Raw genomic sequence first — 7,470 nt, forward strand, 5'->3', positions numbered from 1 at the left:
TATATATATATATATATATATATATATATGTATGTATATATATGTATTATATATATATATTATATGTATGTATATAAATATGTATGTATTTATATATATATATATATATATATTATATATATTATATTATATATATATATGTATATATATATATATGTATGTATATATATCTATATTTTTATGGTATATATATATATATATATATATATATATATAATTATTTATATATATATATGTATGATATATATATTGGATGTTATATATATATATATATATGTATGTATATATATATATATATATATATATATATATATATATTTTTTATATATATATATATATTTTTATATTTTTATATAATATATATATATATATATAAATATATATATACTATTATATATATATATATATATATATATATATATATATATATATTAATTTTCATTCACGTCTCGTCTCCATTCTATTAAAAAGAAACAAAATGCATATAATTTATAGTAGTACTGATCACAGTAAACTGATGCATAGTATATTAGACAAAATGACCTATTTGTTATCGAATAACTAGAAAAGATGAAATAATTAACTATTCTAACTAGTGTCAAAAATGTAAATTCAAAAAGATTCAGAAAAGTAACTAAGGTTTGCTCATCCATGCTTGAACTGAAATGTTCTCCACTACTTCAGAATGCTCAGAGTACTGTTTGAAATTATCTTGAAGTCGCGCTCAGATAAAATAAAAAAACTACAAAGAAACCAGCTTAAACAATCGACTCTGGTTGATAAATCATGGTATTGATTTTCTTAATGCAAAGGAATTCACACAACGAGTTAAGGAAATGATTATTGAATTCTCCACCCGAGTCAGAGATTATCATGTGTGGAATTCCATGTTTACAGATGTAGCACTCGTAAAATTTCCTAGCGATTCAATTGCGGTTTTAGTTTTTAGTGCTATCAATTCTGTATATCGAGTCAAGGCATCTATTAACACTACGAGGTGCTTATTTCCTCGGTCAGACTCGTAAAACCCTGTTAATAAATCTAAGTGTACTCTTTCAAAGGGTTGGTTGGGCACGGGATAGGCCCCCAGGCTGACAGGTGTCTTAGTGTGCCCTTTGTTTTCATGACAGATGTGACAATTAGCTATGTGTTTTTTTATATCTGTAAGTATCGTAGGCCAATAAAATAGTGATTTGGCTTTCTGTGACATGATAGAGAACCCTGGATGACCATGTAATGGATTGGAATGCAACCAGTTTAGGACGATTGGTATAAGCAAGATTGGCACCACTACCTGGTCGTTAGTCACCAGCGAGGTGCTTCAGGTTTTTTTTTTTTTTTTTTTTTTTTTTTTTTTTGTCACGGACCTACACAGAATGTTATCCTTGATTATGTAATTCTGCTGCGCATACTTCACATATTCCTTTCCTTTAGGATTCCCGTTCAAAGCATCTGTTATTTTCTTTAACTGCTGATACAGCACAGGGAGCTACTCCAAGTAACATAATCAGAGGAAGACGGACGAAAACCACACATCACTAGACACTATTTTTTATTATTTTGCCGACGTTTCGTAATTATTTACAGAATTACATCTTCTGGGCTGCACATAAGAAAAGATAAAAACTTATAAAACAGTTAATAGCATAGTCTAAGATTTCATTTAAAATATAACAGTAAAAATGAAAAATTAAAATGAAAACACAGCCAGCCTAGAGGTGAGACGACAGCAAGGAACTAAATGGAAGGAAACCACCACAGTACGAACTTCGGCTAAATGCAATTGACTCGCAGATGTATGAGTGTTTAACGATAGTACAAGTTGTTTTTATAAACAACTACTCTAGGATTGTTAACTCTTGAGGCTTGGCAGTATGACCGATGACACTAAAATCTGTGTTGTCAATGTAGGCTTTACATTGTTTTGAATGGTTTCTGATATTGGATGCTCTGGGTTTGAGATTCTGCTACCTGTGCGGAAACTGACTCCCAGATGTGGATCAATGCGCACTTTAAGTACTGAAGTCGACTGAAATACATTTAGGGCAAGTATATTTATAGATGACACCAGAGGACATAAGGACACAGCTGATCTTTTATCTTAAACAAGGAAGCTATATTAAGAGGATTTTTTGGAATTAATTTGACTGATATGGCTGGAAATGGTCATGGATATATGGAAAGGTTGCATAGAAACTCATTTTTTTTACAGTTAGAACGTCAGGTTTTCTAGAGAAATGTCTATTCCCTTGTAACCCTGCTGAAAAATGACAACCTTGACTTGACTGTATTTCGGTGCATCTGTCACTCTCTACTTCTTGCTGCCAGCAGCGTTAGGATTCATTATTCGTGAGTCATGTAATTGGTTCTCAAATAGTCCCAAACGAATTCAGCAATATAATGAAATCTACCAGACTCTCGAGAGTAAAAAACCAAAAAAGAATCCAGGGGCATGTCAGCAACTCGTTGGTTAGCCCGTTTAGAGGCAAATGAATGTTATTATTGACCAATTGGATGCACTGAAGCTCCTTTTTTAGTTGGCAGCATCTACAGAACGTTGCCACATGCGAAGGTATTGATAGACGCTTATAAAGACCCTGTTTGTTAGGAAGGTGTTGAAGGAAGTAGTCGGGGTAAATAAGCTGTTCCAAGCTAAAAGGGCTGATGTCACAAAATTAACACAAGATTTACTGAACATGTACAGAAATGTAATGCAAATAGTTGTAGAGCCTACTCACTTGCAAAGTGTTCACTTGAACAACTTCCTGGGCTAAAGTTTTTAGATTGTTATGCTGGTATTTGCTATTAATTTTGGATTATGAATTTGGAACTGCTGCGTTAAAATGTCCTCATAACGAAGCACAAATCACTCATGTTAAAGAACCTTGTAGAACTTTTGCGGTAGAGTTGATTAAGGAAATACAAATGCGATTGCCAGAAAACATGGACTGCTTATTATTGTTAGGAAAACTGCACCCTAAACATGCTACCTCTCAGTGCAAAGATAGTATTTCCTCATTAGCTGCAAAGTATAGATCAACTTTTAATGACATGGATAAGCTTGAGAGTGTATTGCAGGCTTTATGTCTCAAAGAATGGCCTCAGGAGTGTATGAAAGATGTGGTTCCATTCTGGGCAGAAGTTAATGAAAAGAGAAATTCAATAGGTCAGCAAGGATTTTCGAATATTTTATCATTGGTCTTAGCACTTCTTCACTGCATTCTGTAATGCCTCGGTCGAAAGGATATTCTCTCAGATGAACGGAGTGCACAATAAGCTGAGGAACCGCCTAGTTGTACGGAGTGTAGAGGCAATTTTACAAATAAGGTACGGCCTAAAACTTCAAAATCAAACATGCGTAACTTTTGAGCCACCTATTGACATGAAAAAAAAATTTATGGCTAAGGATGTGATTGAATATGAGGATTGTGACAGGGATTTGCTGGCTTTAGCAGAAGAGGAGGACGAAGAGTAGGAATATTAATGTTAATTTGTTTAGAAAATCTTAAGTTTTATGCTTTCTATTATTGATTAACGCTTCGCTTTATACATAAGTTAATTCTTATTGTCTTAATTTCCAAGGACTATTTTAGTTAATTATTGTTGTATCCAAGGATAAATCTAATTTTTGTTTCCAAGGATTAATCTAATTTCTGTTTCCGAGGATTATTCTAATTTTGTCATTATTAGGTACTCAAGTCACTCAGTAGCCTTCAATTATTTTTGCCAGTATGCTTACTGTTTATTTTGCAAATAAAACAGGAAACTTCAAAACGTATCTTATTTTTACACCTTTTCAAAATATAGAGCACTAAGGTTTCGTATTACTGAATATGATTCCAAGGAGTTTTCATGTGTTCAAGGGAAATCGAAGTTATAGTAAATTTAGAAAAATATATCATAGGATATTTGGTGGGAGCCTGAGAATACTTTATGGGAATCTGTGGGATTTTCTGGTCCCATTTATGGGAATTCCTTCTTCATGAAACGGTAACACTTCCCTTCCATTTAGTTTCTTGCTGTCTCACATCTAGGTTGGTTGTGTTTTTTATTTCTATATATTTCATTTTTACTCTGTTATATTTTAAATGAAATTTTAGACTATACTTTTAACTTATTTTTGTTTTTATCTATTCTTATGTGTAGCCCAGAAGATGTAATTCTGTAGAAATAATTACGAAACGTCGGCAAAATAATAAAAATACAGCCTAGTGATGTGTGGTTTTGACCCAACTTAGATAAAATAAGGTAGGTTTCAAACCCGTGCCCCCTTCCTATTCCCTTTCCTCCTTCCCTTTCTAACGTATATGGCAAATAAACTCTACAGGTTTATCTTTCCCTATTTCATGCACCCGACATCATTGAAATATAGTATTGAAATTTTTTTTTTCTTTTCTGTGATTAATAATTTGTATCAAGGATTTTGTTTAGGTTCACTGTGGATGTCTCTCTGTTTAGTTGAGGATGTGTTTAGGTTTAGTATGGATTTAGGGTTAGAGTTGGTGTTTGTTTAGGTCTAGTGAGGATGTGTTTCGGATTAGGTGGGTGTGTTTAGGTTAAGTGGGGGTGTGTACTTAGGTTTAGTAGGAATGTGTATAGGCTTAGCAAAGAATGTGTTTTGGTTTAGTGGGAGTAAAGGGGACAGTCCCTTCAGTAATGTCTGAATAAAATGGACTGTCACCACAGTAATACTTCGATCAAATGGACAGTCAGTACGAATAATATCTAGATAAAATGGACAGTCAACCACTGTAAAACCTTGGGGACAATTACTTTTGTTTTATGGCAGATGCCTTTGGAACCTCTTTATGTGACCAATTATTTTTGATAAACAATTTTTTTCAGGCCAGAATGGCAATGATTATAATCGAATTATATTGTTAGGTCACGGTATCAATATATACGTGCTGATTTTAAAGAAATGACAAAAGCTCTCATTTTGCATTTAGATTACGCACCAGGCATAAGTGTATCATAGAAGGAGACATTCGAGACAGACGAGAGCCTCAACGTAATTGCCATAAAAATATGATTATTTAACTTCAAGACAGCGTGTTCAGCATGCGATGTTGCTTACTTCAGGAGGAGATTTCTCGTTGAGAATTTTTAAGACATTTATTACTTTGGCTTGTCGTTTGATTTTCGGTGATTTGCTAAAACAGGCAAAGTCACCGTTAAATATATAAAAGAAAATTGAGATGGTATCATGCATCCTTATTCGTTAGACAATTACATGAAACTGAGATGGCTTTTATGAATACTTACTTGCAATTCATATTTGCGTTGAGCCCAAAAGACAGTTTAGAAAAAATTATAAACGCAAGAATGGCATTACAAAAGTACGCAATCTCCAGACCATTATGTATGCAAGCTTTTGCATAATAGAAGACATCATTTGACCGGCAAGTGCAGTTTCACGTTTTTCCGAGTTTTTGTAAGGGAGTGTTTAAGGGGGGAGTGTATAGTGCATAGTTACTACCTTCGATCGTGCTCACGTCAAGTTCTTTATGTAGTCGTGTTATGTTTCACAGAAGTCCTGATGCAAAAAAAAAAAAAAATTTTGGTAAGTGATCTATCTCCGTTTTTGTATTTTGTGATGCATTTTCCAATATTCATTATTTTTACGATATTTTGTGTATAATGGACAATAATCGATGTTTTTGATGAATGTTGATAGGTTGGTACCTACAAAGTTAAGTAATTTTTGCAATACATTTTTTTTACCTAGTTCCATATTTGCAGGTCATAATCGATAGTTGCATGGTTAGTGATTTTTATTATATTGTTTTCCTTATACAGTATTTGCAGAAATCTTTTATCTGTGTGTGTTCTATCATTGGGAACACAAATTATTATGTTTATTATAACAACGTGTTTCCCGAGAAAAAGCTTGGAGGCTTTTATGTCTCCCAGAAGCCCGAAGGAATGATTAGATAAATTTAATCTTGCAAGCAAGAAGTACATGAAATTTTTATTATATGGAACGTTTTGTTTGAATTTTATTTTCATTTTCATGAATTTTTTGTGTATATATCGGTATAAGATTTTCTCAATGTTTTTGTCACTTTAGTAATGGCTTTTATTATCATCATTTTAATGGTTAGTAATAATGTATTTATTATCACCATTTTATTAGCAGTAATGATGCATTTATTGTCATCATTTTCATAGTAGTAATAATGGATTTATTATGATCTTACTATATATAATTGGCGTTCTGTCTGTCATTCAATCACGGCCAAACGGCTGGGCTGATGTACATGAAACTTGGCAGGGTTATAGTGGGGACCCCTAAGATGGTTTATAATGGGGTTTCATCCTACCTCCCCCCACCCCTCCCTAATGGGCGTTATGTCTCCACCCCGTAACCGAAAATTCAAGCACAACACTAGCCTGGACAGCAACCGTCGAAGCGACTCCTGGCGTTAAAACGGACAATCTTACTATTATGGGCATTAGGTCTGCTAGTTTTCATAATAGTAGTAATAGAATTTATCGTTGTTTTTAACAGTAGTGGTAGTATTGCTACTGCGTTATGAGCGATTTTAATTTTGCAAAAATATTTACTATTCTGACGCTCGAGTTGTCCTACTCAAACTGGTTTTAGAACGTTTTATTTATTAGGACTAATCTCTGTTGGAAATATGTCGCTGAATAAAACATAAATATCAAAAGTCAATTCTGGATGAAAATTGTTTTCTGCCTAATCTATCTTTCCTGCGTCCAGTGACACTGGATAACTAAGGAACTTCGATACTGTACTAAAGGTTCGAAACCATTGGAACAACAGTTCTAGTTGTTGGCTTTGGAAAATTGAATGCCTTTTAAGCGGTTAACCAAATAAACGGATAAATTTGAATGTTTGTTGTTGCAATCATTTCGTGTGATATGTGAAATATATTTTGAGCCAACAGACACTGCTTCGTCAATAGCCAGTGAATTCTAATTAGTCCAAAGTTATTCATGGCCTTACAGAATAAATCTACCTTCTTAGTAAGAAGGGTTGGCAATTAAGGTTAATATTATTTGTTTTATGAGTTTTATTTTACTGACAAGGTAGTCAGGACGTCTGAAGATTGGCTTTTTTTCTAACTATTTACATATTTTTATCGTTGCAGGTGCGCGTTGTATTAGTGCTTCATAATGCGTTTTTGTTGTCTTGAAACCGTTTCCCAAGATAACGCTTCGCCATCGCCTTCTCCGTTGTGCAGTGTGGTAAGTGTTACACTATCTTTTATTGATATTTTTAAGATTTGTTTTTATAGTCAGCATTTTGATTGAATACTTTTTATGCTTTGATATCTAGGGGTAGAGCCATGGTCTTTGTAATTATTGGTACACCTGGTATTATAGTTCCTGCAATAAAATCCACGGTGCAAGACTGTCTATGATATCATTATTCATATGATGCAAAATCAGAAATGTTTGATTTGAGACAGGTCACTGGTCCCTATATTTGCTCTATTCTTT

General features: G+C 33.4%; 1 long non-coding RNA gene across 1 annotated transcript in view; it reads left to right on the forward strand.

Annotated features, from left to right (window-relative positions):
• LOC135196012 (uncharacterized) overlaps positions 1-7,217 on the forward strand; it is a 324,883-nt gene extending 317,666 nt beyond the window's left edge. Inside the window, exon 3 of the long non-coding RNA XR_010310271.1 lies at positions 7,119-7,217. This is a non-coding gene — a long non-coding RNA (uncharacterized LOC135196012). The remainder of the gene's footprint in view (positions 1-7,118) is intronic.
• The last annotated feature ends 253 nt before the right edge of the window (positions 7,218-7,470 follow it).

Source organism: Macrobrachium nipponense, chromosome 17 (assembly GCF_015104395.2).
Source record: "Macrobrachium nipponense isolate FS-2020 chromosome 17, ASM1510439v2, whole genome shotgun sequence".
NCBI lineage: Eukaryota > Metazoa > Arthropoda > Malacostraca > Decapoda > Palaemonidae > Macrobrachium > Macrobrachium nipponense.